We start from the raw sequence: 15,719 nt of genomic DNA, 5'->3' as shown, positions 1-15,719 counted from the left end.
ATGTAGGGATGCAGAAAGACTTTTTGGGCACACACTAAGCATCCAATTTTCCCTAAGGTTGACCTTTGGACACAACCTTTGAATTTTGGAACCTTAGCATTTTGGAAGTCTTAATGGGCTGAACCTTAGGGTCTTTTTAGCCCATTGTTTCACATGGCTCTTTTGCAGATGGCCCTCCCCCTTTGGATCCCTATTTTCCCTCCTTTGGATCCCTACTGTGGCCGGTCTGCTAACTTAACCAATATTCTAGCTTTTTCTCCCTTGGCACTTCCCCACATTAAATGATCAGTTTAATATGAGAAAATCATTTAGGAGAATTAGATATTGATTATTATGACATATTCCCTGCACCCTTCTTACTTAGAGTGATTTTTAATAGGCCTAGAACCTGTGAAGAACCTCATCTTGAATTTGGTGTCGGCGGGTTGGGGACTTCTTAGACAATCGCTAATAATATTCAATTTTCACAATAGATTTGTGAGTAGCACAGTCAGCTTCAATTATGTTAGTCAATTGTTATCCCCAGTTGATCAATGTCAATGACAAATTCCACAGTAGTTGTGTAACTTGAGAACTTCAATTAATGCCTTGCCCCTTGAATGATAGTGGAGATCGGAGAGAAGGCGAGTAGTGAGCGGTCGAGGGATTTTGAGGATGAAAGATTATGGAGTGGTTGTCAAGGTTTTAGTGATGGTGTCCAAGATGACCGGCTAAAGAGTCTGAAAGGGTAAATTGGGTAAGGGAGTGGTTTTTTTTAAAGGGTTCAATGGGTAGTCGAAGCTTCTTGTGTTCGATGACCAACCAAGAAGTTTTGAAGCTTTTTGTAGAATGACCGGTGAAAACTACGACAAGAGGGTTTTGGATGGGCGGTCGACCACAAATAAGAGAGAGTCAACCCACACCTTTTTAAAAAAAAGGTGTGAATTAACTTGGATGGCATCGACACTTCTGTAGAGACAGTGCGCGGGAGGAAAATGAGAGAGATAGCAACTTCTATAAGGATTTTTGGGCCGCGAGGTAGGAAGGAAGGGTACTCATAGCTATAGGGCACCTGTGTTGGTACCGATTGTGCATGTATCCACGGTGGTTGGATGTTGCTTTGCTTGCACGAGGTGTTTCCCACGGAGATTCTCAATAGGCTCTTCTTCACTAACATTCCCTTTGATTTGAAGTTACTTGAGATCTCATATGAGGGTGTCCTGGCTCTTGTTTTGAGTGCAAGAAATTAATTTTTTTTTCCAGATCTTTTGTCTTTTCTTATTAAGCTTATTTCCTTGACTGGAGACAACCCGCTTACCCAAACTCCGTTCCAAACTTATCGAGGTCTTCTTGGTCTCTTCAACCCCTACTTCTTTTCCTTTAGCAAGCCATAATCCGCCTTCTTGAGCTGCATCAAAATCCGCTTCATCTCCTGCCTCTCCTCAATTTTGACCTCTTTTGTCTCTTCTAAACTCTTTCAATGGAGTCCGTTGCCATGGTGGAATCACCAAATCTCTCAAAACTCTTTAGGATCACCTTCTTCTTGATTTCTCGCATGCATGTCTTCACAAATTCATGAGATTTAACAATTGTCTCAAATTAAATATTGCACATAGCCAATTATGTTGCTGACAAGCAAAATTTGTGGAATAAATTGCCAATTCAAGGATTCCTTTAAATTTGAAAATCTTGTGCTGTGTAACTCGAATCAAAGCTCAGATACCATTGTTGGGAGTTGGGGAGACTGGTTGCTTAGAAAAATCAACAATTCCTCATAGACTTTACCATCAACATGTCACCTTCTCTTCCAAATTCAAGTACACACACACACACACACACAAAAGAATAGATTGATAAGGAAAGAGTGTAAGAGGGATTGTAAGATATGTAGACATAATCATGGAGTACACGGAGTAACACAACATAGTATAAGAGAGAGGGAAGGGAAAATTTAGGGCATTTTCACAAGAAAGGCCTAAATATTGTAGCCCCAAACTCCACGGCGCCTCTTGTGGAGTTTGGTATTTAAGATTTGATATTACTTGCTCGTTCCAAAAATTGATGGCCCCTCTTTTACACTTAGTTCCACTTCAGTTATGAGGGAAACACATTACTTATTGCATGACCCTCCTATGGTGAGTTCTCATTGTCCTACTTACAAAGCAGCCATAGTAGCTTATTGATAAAATATCTAAAGTAAAATGATGGAGAGTAAAAGATCTAAAACAATGTGCAAAAGTAAAATGACCGAGAGGATTATTACTTTTTGGCACCTCCTTCTCAACTCCCAAAATTCCAATCTACAAATGGAATCATGCACTCACTGTTAGTAAAATCAAATAGACATCACATAATTAACCATTAAGCCATCTATCTCAATTGTAGTTAACCACATGCAATATGAGGGTGCCCAATCTCGTAACAACTTTAATGTGAAAAGAGGCTTATCTTTGGAGAAGAAGGATTTCTATGGTACATATGCTTAAGCAACTACGAAGAAGCTCCAACTTGTAATCATTGCAACTAATGATTGGATGATCTACTTTTAGTTTTCAAACTTGCATTGTGTTTGACTTTCCTTGCTCTTTAGGTGTAAGCATTGTTAGTTTTTTTGAGGTTCACAGCTACATATTAGTGAGCCTAATCTTCATATTTGAGTGCTTAAATTTTTTTATAATGTTTTGACCATAGAAGAGTGTTCCTAGACCATAGGGTGACCATTTCAGATAGCTCTGTTTGCAGTTTTTAGGACCTTTTTCATGATGGATCGTGATTTTGGTACCTTCTTGGATTGCGACCAGACTTGGTAAGATAGTGTCCCTAGGTGTCTTAGACATTCTCCTAATGTCTTGTTGCATTTCGAGTCTGTTCGAGTGCCGAAATGAAGTGATAACCTAGAGCGGTGAGAAAGAACATAAATGGATTTCCCTTATTATTGAGTGGTGGTTTTCCTATGGAGTTGGTGTCTTTTCTTGTTAGATTCACTTGTTGAGATTGACAACCTCAAAGAGTCTCTATGCCCCATCTGAGTCACTTCCCTGAGTATTGACATTATGTTAGTGTCAGATAGCTATGCTACAAATGTACATCATGTTGACCCGCTAACATTGGCACCATGGATGGGAATAATCCTTACATGGTGAGTTACCTACTGTATAGTTAGAGTGTTATTTTTTGAAGCTTTGTTTTTCCATTCCATTTACACCTTAGTAATGAAGCAGCTAGACATGGGGTTTAGTGTTTGATAGAGCTTAGAAGTTGAGGATTTTCTAGATCTATTCTCGAGAGGTAAAGAGGATTATTTTTTGAAGACTTGTCTTTCCATTCCATTTACACCTTGACAATGAAGCAGCTAGACATGGGGTTTAGTGTTTGATAGAGTTTAAAAGCTGAGGACTTGCTAGATCTATTCTCGAGAGGTAAAGAGGGTTGTGAGTGAGATAGCCAAAATCATTTCATTCTTCGATTTTCTCATTACTTTTAGAGTGTTGTGTTGTTTTTTGTTTTGACTTTATTTTGTATTTTTCTTCCTAGTTTCATTTCCGTACTTAGGAGTAGGGTAAGTAGAAACTACAACCATCAAATTTGGACTCAAAGGTCAGAGAAGAAAAGGGTGAAAACCATATTTTGGTTGAAATGACCATAAACTCTAAAATTTTTAAAATCTGACGGTACAGACCTGAAAAGTGATCCAAATTCAAGTTATGGATCGAGGGCATTAGCAAACTCTCTAGATTTTGTGGTGGAACATGTATCGCGATCACCATTTTTACATGTTCCACCACAGAATCACCATGCCAAATTTGCTGTTTAGATCTGATGGAACATGGATCGTGATCCATGACCCCCCTAATAAATTTTTGGACAAAAACTATACCAGCCTATAGCAGAGACCATTGTGAACAAAATTTTCCAAAGAAGCATTGTCAAAAAAGCTCAAAAAGTGGGTCAAAGAGGGGCAAAATTAGCTCAAGGTGAAAACCCTAAAACAGATCTATGGATTGACTTTTGCTTGACCTAACCAAGTTCAATTCATATAAAAACCATATAGCAGGGATCAATGGACCAAGAGCGACTTATGTGTCAAGTTTCATTACTATCTGACACAAGGGTACATGGATGCGATCCATGTCCCCCCGTCATAGACTGAGACCAAACCTTCTAACTCTCCCACATCAATCAAGGAAATTCCACCAGATAGTGACAACCTGATCCTCCCAGTGGGATGAGAAAATATCTTGTCTAGCCATTTCAGCATGCTTTTCTGCATTGAATAGCATCGGGGTAGGCAAGCCCTCATGAACCTAACATTGAAACCCATGAATTTGCAATAGGCTTGATTCTTCATGCAAAGATGGGGACAATTCGCTCTCTTTTTTTCTCTCCCTCTTTTCAATTAAATACCTTTTTTATTGAATTTGTCAAAATCACTTATTTCAACACTTTAAAGTTTTACTTGGTTCAAGATCTCAATTAACATATGTTGTGATACCAAGTGAGAGGTCTCCGACCCACCAACACCAGAGTCGAGATGAGGTCCCTGACAAGTCTCTAGGCCTATCTAATGTCACAGTCTCTAAGTAAGAAGGGTCCAAGGAATATACCTTTACCATTGAAAATGGCTTGGGTCTATAGCCCTAGAAAAATACCTTCTCTTAGCGGAAACAAAACATCTTAAAAGTCCAAAACACTTTTGGCCCTATAACTTCCACAAATTGGTCTAAGGTATCCTCAACCAATGCTTTTCCCCCTCTAACAAATGTGAGGGCATAGCTGTTGGTGGACTCCTCTTCCAAGTAAAGAAGTTTTCTAAACATTTTTCGTGCACAAAGATGGATAGTCACCTAACTAATCAGGTCCACCCACTTACCACCTCACACTCACTTACCACCTTAGTCGATCCCCACTTACCACCTCACACTCACACACGCTTCTTTGTTATTTAATTACTACCACCTTCTTTCAACACTTAAGATAATGGTTTCCTTTTTATTTTTCCAACACAGTAATTTGTTTGAACAAGTCTTCAAAATCAGTATTTAAAACAGCCTTTTAGCAAACAAGCATCTTTAAACTTAAGACAGGGTATGGTCAACCAAAAACATTTACCATATTAACCATGACCCATACTCTTCTTGTCTCAAGACCACCTAAGGGTGAAAAAAAAGGCACCCATTCCTTGTTCATAATCCCGGGTGGAAACCCATCACCCAAAGTTCGGAGCGCCCATATGCCAAACTAATTGCCCAGATAACCGAGCTGCTCCCCTATGATAAAAACCGATATCCTAAATTACGTAGAAACGTGAAGACATGACATGTAGTAGAAACTCATCGTTCATGGAGGTAATTGAAATAAGTGGATGGGATAAAGCATGTAATGGTGGTCCAAAAAGTGGTGTCTTGGACACTACATTGACACCAAATTAAGGATCCCATTTTCATGTGTCTCGTATGAACAACCAACCATGTTGTATATCATTGGAAAGCTTTTGACAAGGAGAATCCAAAATTGCAATGTCTACAGAATTTTGATAAGATTTGCAAAAGAATTACCGTGTCCTACTTTTTGCTAAGCCAACCATCAAAAAGGGAAATAGTGGTACCACCAATACATGCTTTCACCCGCTAGAAATCCATTATTATCCATCAAAATATACCAAGGATTCTAAAGTGTCTTAAGACATGCGGTCTTAAGGATGATCATTAATATCTTTACTAATTCAAACAGAATTACCAAAATATTTATTTCCTAGTTTATGAACCAATTGCAGGATGGTTTCTTGGAAGATACTCTTCCAATTTTTAGCCAATTTATCTTTTCCTAAATTCTTACCTACTTTTTAAAGTATGCAATGTTATTACTTACAAATATGTGAGTCGCTTAAAACTTAAATTAAATGGACACCCACCTGGAACTAATCGGGTATTTTTAGGATATCTGGGGCCCGGGGACTCTCGTTCGTGGGCCTACTACTGGTCCTGTCTCATGGTCGTACGAACCCTTGGTTCTCTTTGGAACGTTATCTTCTTCATCAATTTGGGTGTTTGCTCGCCGTGTCTTCTTTGGAGCCATAAATTTTATCCTCATAAAAATGACATCTACTTATTAGGTAAACCATCAAAAACTTGACTTTACATTCATATTGAATCTAATTTCTCTTTTCACTTCAATTAAGGTTAAGTTTGTAGTCATAAATGATACTTGCTTGACCTAGTAATTTCTTATTTGCTTATATAGGTAAAATAATTTTATCTTAGCTTCCTTAAAGGTTTTCTAAGCTCCCCTAATATTCTTATAAATATCTAAACCTTTTTCATAATTTTCACGTCATATTCTCGTCTAAAATTTGTCTTACTTTTGACTCCATATTTATTATGGTGACTATCTCTTAGAGATATAATTATCTCAACTTTATAACACTATTTTACACCTCCAATAATTTTTCTAAAGACTTTTAAATGGATTTACTATTTATCCTATCTAATTTTTTATCAAAATTAGGGTTTTTGAACTAAAATAATTATTTAAACTAATTATCTATTCATGAGCTGATTATCTCAATTTGCTAATGATGTTTTTTAACTTTGATAATTACCATGTAATTATCTAAGCTAAATAACTAATTTTTCCCAAAATAATTAAAATTTTAGCTTAATTAATTAGCTAAAGTAATTATCTCGACTAGCTTATGATGTTTCCTAACTCTCTTAGTGATTTCTATGAAGTATTTGCATGAGAGATTTCTGGCCAGAACTCCGAGTCTGACTAAAAATGAGAAGCTTATGGGGTCTATTGATAGGTTTTTGGCACTAAGGGCTTGCGTTTAACAGTTCCTTGCACCCCAAGGCACTCCTTCAACTCTCCTAGTGCCACCTACTACTAAATGTATCCCTAGTAGGTCAGTAATGGCCTTGCCTAGCACCTGTCCAACCTAATTGGTCAATTTTACCATTTTTGGACGAATTTTATGCTTTTTTGTAAATATCTAGCAGATTAACATAAAGTATTTAGCTTTAATGATTACTAAAACATTTCAATTTTATAGTTATATGAAATAGTAGTGAAAACTTTGAGAGAGGATAGCAGGGTAAATTTTTGCCCAAATTTGGTTCTGAAAATTTATACCCATAGGTTTGTCGATCGTGCTTAAGATTCCAAAAATACCAATTTTAGTATTGCTACGTTTGAGATAGTGGTTTACCAATTTGTATGTCCAATGCTCTCACTATAAAGTTTAGGATTCATCTCTCCGTTGCTGAAAAGGTGGAAACCTTACAATCACCCCAACTTTAGAATTTGAGATGTCCTCATCTCAACTGAAATTGAGAATTCTCTAGATATAAACTTTAGCTTCTCGTGTAGCATCTTTAGTGAGATTTTCTTTTCATATGACTATATACTTCTTTAGTCACTTTATTTTTAGAAGTTCTTTGTCTTTCCTCCTGAATACCATTTGGTTTGGGATTTGGCAACTCCTTACTTTTGGCATTACTACCTACTTGCTACTCAATTTATCCAAAAAACTCTCGGGGTTGATCCCATCTTAAAAAACTTTACAAACCAATGGTATTATCTCAAAAACCAGGTCAAATCCATTTCATATAAAAGATCCATAGTCCACCTTGTCAACGTGCTCAGTCTAAGTGACCATTCAGAGCAATTAAGCTTTGACAAGTGAACGTGCTCGGTGTGTTCTTGCCATTCTGAGCAATCTGCATTCGGCAGAAGCTTTCACCACATTACACCAAAGGTACCCCCTCTATGCCCTAACCTGGTTGACTCACAATATGTAAAGGATTTTAAGAGGTATCATACCAAGAGTTATTTTGGTTTCCTATTATTCTTATGCATTAATACTTCCATATCAGCTAGTTTATTTCTCAAGGAGAGGTATCTTGTGCACAAGGAATGTGAGTTGATTTTTGGATAACTAGCTCATTCCTAAGTTTTTGGTTCTACCTTTTTGTCAAGAACCTCTTTCTCATTTGCTAGAACTACTCTTAATTTCCTGATTGAGTTCTAACTTAACTTTAGATTCCTTAAGGAATTTGGAAAAGAAAATAATGTATACCATTATAATATATAGGTAACTCAAAATATTACATTATCAGTTTATAGTAGTTTACAAAATTGCCTATTCTTACTGAGTTCTAGGATTGCTAACTATGGCCAAATGAGTGGCTCTTTCATCTTCCACATTTATTAAAGTTGTGTTAGAAGCTGGACACACCCTATAGAAATTGACTGCTCGGCGGATTATTATTTTTTGTAATTATTCATTTATTAAGAAAACCCGACATTTCACCTTTGTAAATATTGGGGCTTCCAGAAGTTTCCAGATTGTATCCCAGTTTTGACATTTAGATTGAGTAGATGGTTAAATTGGAACTTTAGGGTTTGAGATTGTAAGGTATTTATACCACTTTTTGACCTTAATGAAAAACCTTTGTAATTTTAAAAAAGTGAAGTCTGTGAGTGAGCGTACTGTGTACAAGAGAGAGCCAGAGCTTCATGTTGATGCTACGCGTGCACCGATGGTCGGAATCAAGTGCGGAGAAGTGCAACGTGTTGCCCCCAACGAGAGCTACGTGCCAATACCTACATTGCGCACATACGATCCGATTTTGCGAGCTCGACCTACGAGCTTCATCTGATGATTCGGTGAGTATACGTTTCTGTTTTTTCATTTCAACATATCCATGCATTTGCATTGATTACTAGAGCTACACATTAGGCACTTCAGTTTTTGGAAACGATGACATGCAAATTTCGGGCAAACATCCTACGTGATTTTGCACCGGGTGTTTAGGGTTGGGATTTTGGTTCATACACCTTAGGGAGAGCGATCTATTGGTGGTTGTAGGGTCTCCTTCAAGTTTTGTGGCGTTTCGAGACCGTTTGATGGGTATTTGGCTCTTGGAAGCGTTGTAGGAAATCTCCTCTTATGCACTCCTAAAGGCTGTAGCTTAGAAATTGGGTAGAGACCTCTGTAGGAATTAGTCGAGAGTCGGTCGAGTGTAGATTGACACCCTATGCTTGCTTCCACGTGCCTGCGGGTCGAGCTTTGTCCTTGGCTAACAAATCTTGTTAGGTGAGTTCTCGCTGTGCTGACGTCCGTCGCGGCGTATCCGTCAAACATTGGCGCCATTGTTGGGATGAAAACCCTAGCTAGGTGACCGAGACTAGTCCTTGAGGATAGGGATTCTTTGGCTTGCCAAGAGTCTTGTTTTACATTTAGATAGGATCAGAGGGTGGAGGACTCTCTAGGTCTAAGAGGGAATCTAGGGAGCATGTTTCTAGCCTAGATCCTTCGACTTAGGTAGACTTAGGTATATTTAGGTATTAGCTGAGTTGTGGTGTAGAGAGAAGGAGTTTGAGTGGTAGAAGCAGTGAAAGGAGAGCTTGAGAGTCGGGAGAGACCAGGAAGCAACCAAAACACCATTACCACCATTTCACATGATGAGTAGGAGTAGGGTAAGTAGGATATCATGATTTATGATCTAGAGCACTTCATGCATGTTATACTTGCTGTTAGGTTCATCACAAGGTTGTAAAAGACGCAAAAGAGTGTTTGAAAGCTGAAGTGAAGATCAAAGGTTACTGTGATTGTTTCTGATAGAGCTGCAGAGCATCAGGAGCATTTTTGTCAAAAAAAATTAAATTTTAAGCTAGGAGACATCCTACGCATAGGATGTCTACAGGCTGATATGGTGGGAATTTTGAAATTTTGAGTTGACTAGTGTGTTCAGAAGGTAGGGTTTACCCTATTTTCACCTTGGAAGTGGAAATTTGACCATATCTTGATAGGATAAGGCCAGATAGACAGAAATTGCCAGACATCCTACCCAAATTGTGCCAAGGCATTATTTTACGACCAAAACTATAGGATGGGTGCATGAGCATGATATATTGAGTGACTGAGAAAGTTTTCATCTCATTTGGGTGAGAAAATTGGGTTCTAAGCAGACTTTAGCACTTTTCACTGAAAAAGGCTCAATATATCATGATCTGCATGATATATTGAGTGACTGAGAAAGTTTTCATCTCATTTGGGTGAGAAAATTGGGTTCTAAGCAGACTTTAGCACTTTTCACTGAAAAAGGCTAGAACGGCTAAAATTGGGGTCTTTTGAAATCCAAACCAAAATCTAAGCATAGCACTGATTTGCTGACATCAAGGGGAAGGTGTGGATCAAGTCTGGGGTCAAACAGGCCAAAAAGACATCCTACACGTAGGATGTGTGTTGGGTGACCTGGCACTCCAAACCCATATTTGAGCATACCAAATTGATCAGCACCTCAAGAGGAGTCTATGCTTTGCAGTTGATGCCATTTTGAGCAATAAGACATGCTATGCGTAGAATGTGTAATGCATGAAATTGAAGTCAGAAACTGACTGTAGGCATAGCAGGGTGTTGTATAGCCTGAGACAAGCCTTCCAGTCAATTTTGGTGCAAATTGGAGTTGATTTGACTGGTCAGAACAAAATCAGGCTTCTGGAACAGATTTCTGATCCATTGACCAGCTTTTAGGTGTCCAAATCAAAAAGTAAAAACAGTTGTGGAATCCATAGTACAAAAATCCAGGCAAAACAGAGCAGGAGACATCCTACGCGTAGGATGTCTACTGGAGCTTAGTGAAGAGAAAATTTGACTGAGGTTATACAGTGATGTTTCATTTGACTTGAGAGTTCCAGAACTTCTTTCAGAAGTGAATTTGGACCTTGTTTGACCTTTTGACGGAGCAAAGACTGACTTCAGACTTTTCATGTAAATTGACCAACATCTGAGGGAAGTACAGTTCCAGATTAGTAGACCTAATCCAGAACATCAGAAGTGTATAAAATACAGTAGTGGTTGAGGTTAACTCTCCAGTTACACCAATCATTACTAAAATCACCTCTAGCGGTCAAATGCTTTGATTTGATTTGCCAAAATTAAACGCTTGTGTACAGGTATATTCAGCGGAAAAGCAAGAAGTTGTGCGGAAACTGATCCTTTGACAGGTGAGTGGTTGGATTTGTGTAAGTTGCATTGCTAAGTTTGATGAATTGAAGATCAGGAAGATACATTCTTAAAGACCAAAAGGTGGCAGGTGATCAAGGTAGCTTAGTGTCCATCGAAGAGAGTGTAACTCAGGCAAGCTAGATCCACTAGCACTGATATTGAGGAGGGTAGTGATACTGACACTTCATCCGATAAATCCTTCTTCATGATGGGTAGTCAACAGCCAAGAGGTTTCACCTATGAAGGACCAATGCCAGGAGGAAGCACCTCCCTAAATCCTTTGAATGATTTCAAATTCACTGTAATCTTCTTAGAAGTAACAAACTCGAGGGGAGCCCTAGTTTATTCTGACTATCGAGAATGCAAGTGTATTTGTATTGAAGAAAGACCGGCTCAGAGACTAGAAATAATCTGAGATGATGGAGATAGATTCCGAGACGAAGAGGGGAACCACTATCTGATAGTTAGTAACCCTGAGGATTACAATAGATATGGAGATAACGTGGCAAAAGGAAAAATGGTTTCAGAAACTCAAGAACCACCTCCAAACATTGATCGACCTGGAGAGCTTTTTATGTAGGATAAGAAAACAACCAGGGTCTCAACTTATAATGAGAACGTGGGGATCTACAAGCATGAGAGGGAGGGAATAGTCTCTTACTTCCATTGCAAAGAACCCTACCCAAACGAATTAAGCAAAGACAAGGTTCTTTACTTATTCTCTTATGAAATTGCTATGGGGAAGGATATCGTTTTTGTTGATAGGTACGGGAGAGAATACAAACGTATTCTCCCAAAGGAGGTAGAAAAGGAAACAGTTCCAGAAGCATCAACATATGCCCCCGATGAAGTGTCAAGAGCCACCTACACCCCTAGAAAGTTGACACATCCATTTTCAGAGGGGTACGATGCAACTTCACATTCTACCCGACATCAAACATTCAACAACCAGATCCAGCCAGCAACAACTCAGCCATCATTGCAAGCATGGCTTCGACAGAGTGCAACATTGGAACAAGACCTAAACCAAGATGGTTATCAAGCCGCACGAGGGCTAAGGGATCTACAAGAACCACCACTCTATTCATGGTATCAAGGAGAGAGTAAGCCAAAAACTCAAGGGTCAATAGAGCCTGGAAGACCACCCATAGAGAAAGTTCGACGAGATGAACCATCTCTTGCAAGAACCGTCAGAAATTATGGCTTGGGAGCACCACTAGGAGAATAACTAGCCCACTACTGAAGGCCAGAGGAAGTATATCGATTAGGACGTGGAGATCCAATGATGATATTTGTAGACCATCGTAGAATTAGACCTTCTCAAGTGCAAAAATGGGTAAACAAGAAATACACGGGAAATAGAGATCCTAGAGATCATGTAGCAGCCTTTGTGCGTGTAATTAGAGTTGAAGAGTTGTTAGATTTCCCTACCCAATTTGCAAGGTTTGGACTAACCCTAGAGGATGATGCAGCTACTTGGTTTGACTCTGTGGAGCGTAGAGACTTTGAGTCCATGGAGGAGGTGTTCGACGAGTTTATTGAGGAATTCTCACAAAGGGGGATAGCTCATAATCAGTGCAAAAGGCGTCCCTAAGACTAAAAATATATGTTAAGTTCTACCCTGTGGAAGAACTGCCAACTCAGTCCAGACTTATGCTTATATTTATTCAAGGACTAAGAAATGCAGATCTCCAGAATGACCTACATATGAAGAGGAGCACGACGTTAAACGAGTTAACTAAGGAGGCTCTTTACCTTGTGTACAATTGTGCGGTCTACAAAGAGGGTGAATTCAAGGATCTCGAAGATGATGCATCCTCACAAAAAAGTGAAAGCAAGTCTTCTTAGACAGCACCGAAAGGAGAAGTAGCTGTAAGCCAGGAGCAACTTGTAGAGGAAGTTCTAAAGCAGATTAACCTGTATGCCAAACCACAGGATAAACAGCCAAAATGGTGTGCTATTGAACAAAAATGGACAAACCATGGGACGGAGGAATGTTATTATAACAAGGGGTATGTGAGAGAATGACCGTATACTCCCCAAGCTCAGGTAGCATCTCATCAACTTCCACCGATGCCTAGGTATCAAGCAGGCAACCTACCAGGACCTGTAGGTGTAGAAAGACCACAACCAGTGTTGGGGTAGCAACCACCCCTACCAAGATTACGACCAATTGGCATAAGATACACACCAACAATAACCGAACTAGAAGAGAAGGCTTTGGTGACTATGCATGCATATTACGAGGATCCCAATGGATATGATGCAAATCTGGCCTATTATCCACCGGAAGAACCCTCAACGCGAGAAACATGGAGCATGATAGGAAGTAGTACATGACCACCAACAACTGCACAGGCAGCAGGAGAAGGAAGATATAGCTTGGATGAACGAACATTGTTGTTCATAGCCAACGGAGGCATGGGCGGGCAGAGACATGCATACCAACAAAGAGGAGCTCAAGGAGCACCTCAACAGCCTAAGGGACCCTGCTACAAGTGTGGTGGAGACCATTGGCTAAGAGACTGTCCTCATGATGAAATCATTAGAGTCAACGCATATTGCACTGAGTGTGGATTTACTCATTTGATTCCCGATTGCCCTAAGAACCCGAGCAAAGGAGCAAAAACTACCTTGAACATGCTGGAAGCAGTGCCTTCCAGTGGAGGGTCACAAAACGAGACAATAATACCTATTCAGGCAGTGACACGAGCCCAAGATCAAAGAATGACGAATGAACCCATAATTGAAGAGCAAAAAACCGATGCCCCAAGTTCAAAAAGGAATAATCAGAGAAGCACTTGGAAATCTAGAAAGACGCGTATGAAATCCAGGAGAGAACAAGAGCCAACGGCTCTATCCGAGGAGTTAAAACACACAAAGGATAGATTAGAGCGCCTAGAGGATCTAGCTAGCCTAAGCTCACACACTGCGGCAACCATAGCACCCAAGGAAATATCAGAACCCAAAAGCATAGGATCAAGAGGATCAGTGTTGGCAGAAAAAGTAAATGAGCAGTTAGACGCACTTTTAAAAGCTTACAAAGCCAGACTCAAAAACAACCAAACCCAAGAGCAAAGATGGATGACTTATAAAAAAGGTAAATGCAGCCACCATAAGGGATAATTATCCCTTGCCGATCACAGAACATGTACTTGAGAGGGTGGACGGAAAATCGGCTTATTCCTTTCTAGATGGGTTTTCAGGGTATAACCAACTGGCAATTGCAATAGAGGATCAACACAAAATAGAATTTTCCACAGAATGGGGAATATATGCATATCGAGTTATGCCTTTTGGCTTAACTAATGCCCCAGCTACCTTTCAAAGGTTAATGACACATGCGTTCAAAGAATACCTGAGAATATTCTTAGAAATATACATGGATGATCTTTGTGTACACTCTCTTCTATGAGAGCAACATATAGACCATTTGAAAAAGGTATTTGAGAAGTGCAGAACATATCAAATCTGTATTAACCCGGAAAAGTGTATTTTTATGGTTAGGCAAGGCCGCATCTTAGGACACATTGTCTCAAGAAATGGCATAACCACTGACCTAGACAAAATCAAAGTCATAGTAGACCTGCCCAGGCCTATTAATGCGAAACAAGTGCAATCCTTCATGGGACGCTGCGGATATTATCAAAGATTCATATATATGTATGCACTCATTGCACAACCTCTATATCGTTTGTTAGTCAGTTTCGACTGGACTGAGGAAACTTCATTCCAAAAGCTGAAGGAAAACCTTGTATCAGCACGGGTACTTAAGGCACCAAATTGCGAAAAGATATTCCATGTACACATTGATGCATCTGCATATGCAATTGGGAGTATTCTAGCTCAACCTAGAGACGGAACAATGAATTTTCTAGTTTGTTATGCAAGCCGATAGTTAAATAGTGCAGAAAAGAACTACACAACCACTGAAAGAGAGGGATTAGGAATGATTTATGCTGTAAAGAAATTTCGGCATTATTTGCTTGCAAATAAATTTGTGTTCTTCAAGCTCTTTTGTATCTGGTAAATAAACCATGCAATACTGGGAGAATTGTACGCTGGTTTATTATATTGCTAGAGTTTGATTTCACAGTGGTGGTCAAAAAGGGTAAAACACATCTACGGGTGGATCATCTTTCAAGGCTACAAAACGGGGAAGCTCCTGAAGGAGTAGATGATGACATACCTGATGCGTATCTTTTCAATATTGAAATGATACCCAAATGGTCTCACCAAATCGTTAGCATTCTTTCCTTTGGAGGTAAATTTGATGACAAGGAAGATAGACCCAAACAGTAAACAATTCGACAAACAAAAAACTTCCAGTTGATTGTTGCAGGACGACTGTATCATCTAGGATTGGACCAGATTCTACGATTATGTGTAAATCCGGAGGAATTCGAGTGTTATCTTGAAGAAGCACACGTCCACGATTGTGCATTTCATTGTTCAACAATGAAAACACACCAAAGACTAAAACAATTAGGGGTTTATTGGCCAACTATGTATGCTGACACACATGCTTATGTTAACAATTGTACTATATGTAGTACCAAACGACCAGTGGATCATGCGACATTGTTTCAGGTAAACATTGCACCTTCATGGAGTCAATATATCATTGATTTCTTAACCACAAGGAAGTTTCCTGAAAACATAACAAGAGCACGAAAAAGGGCTATAGAGCTGGAGGCTCGCGACTATAATTCTATTAGGAACCAAATCTATA

Source organism: Adiantum capillus-veneris, chromosome 17 (genome assembly GCF_014529385.1).
Source record: "Adiantum capillus-veneris isolate H3 chromosome 17, ASM1452938v2, whole genome shotgun sequence".
Taxonomy (NCBI): domain Eukaryota; kingdom Viridiplantae; phylum Streptophyta; class Polypodiopsida; order Polypodiales; family Pteridaceae; genus Adiantum; species Adiantum capillus-veneris.
This window is presented reverse-complemented; position numbering follows the sequence as displayed.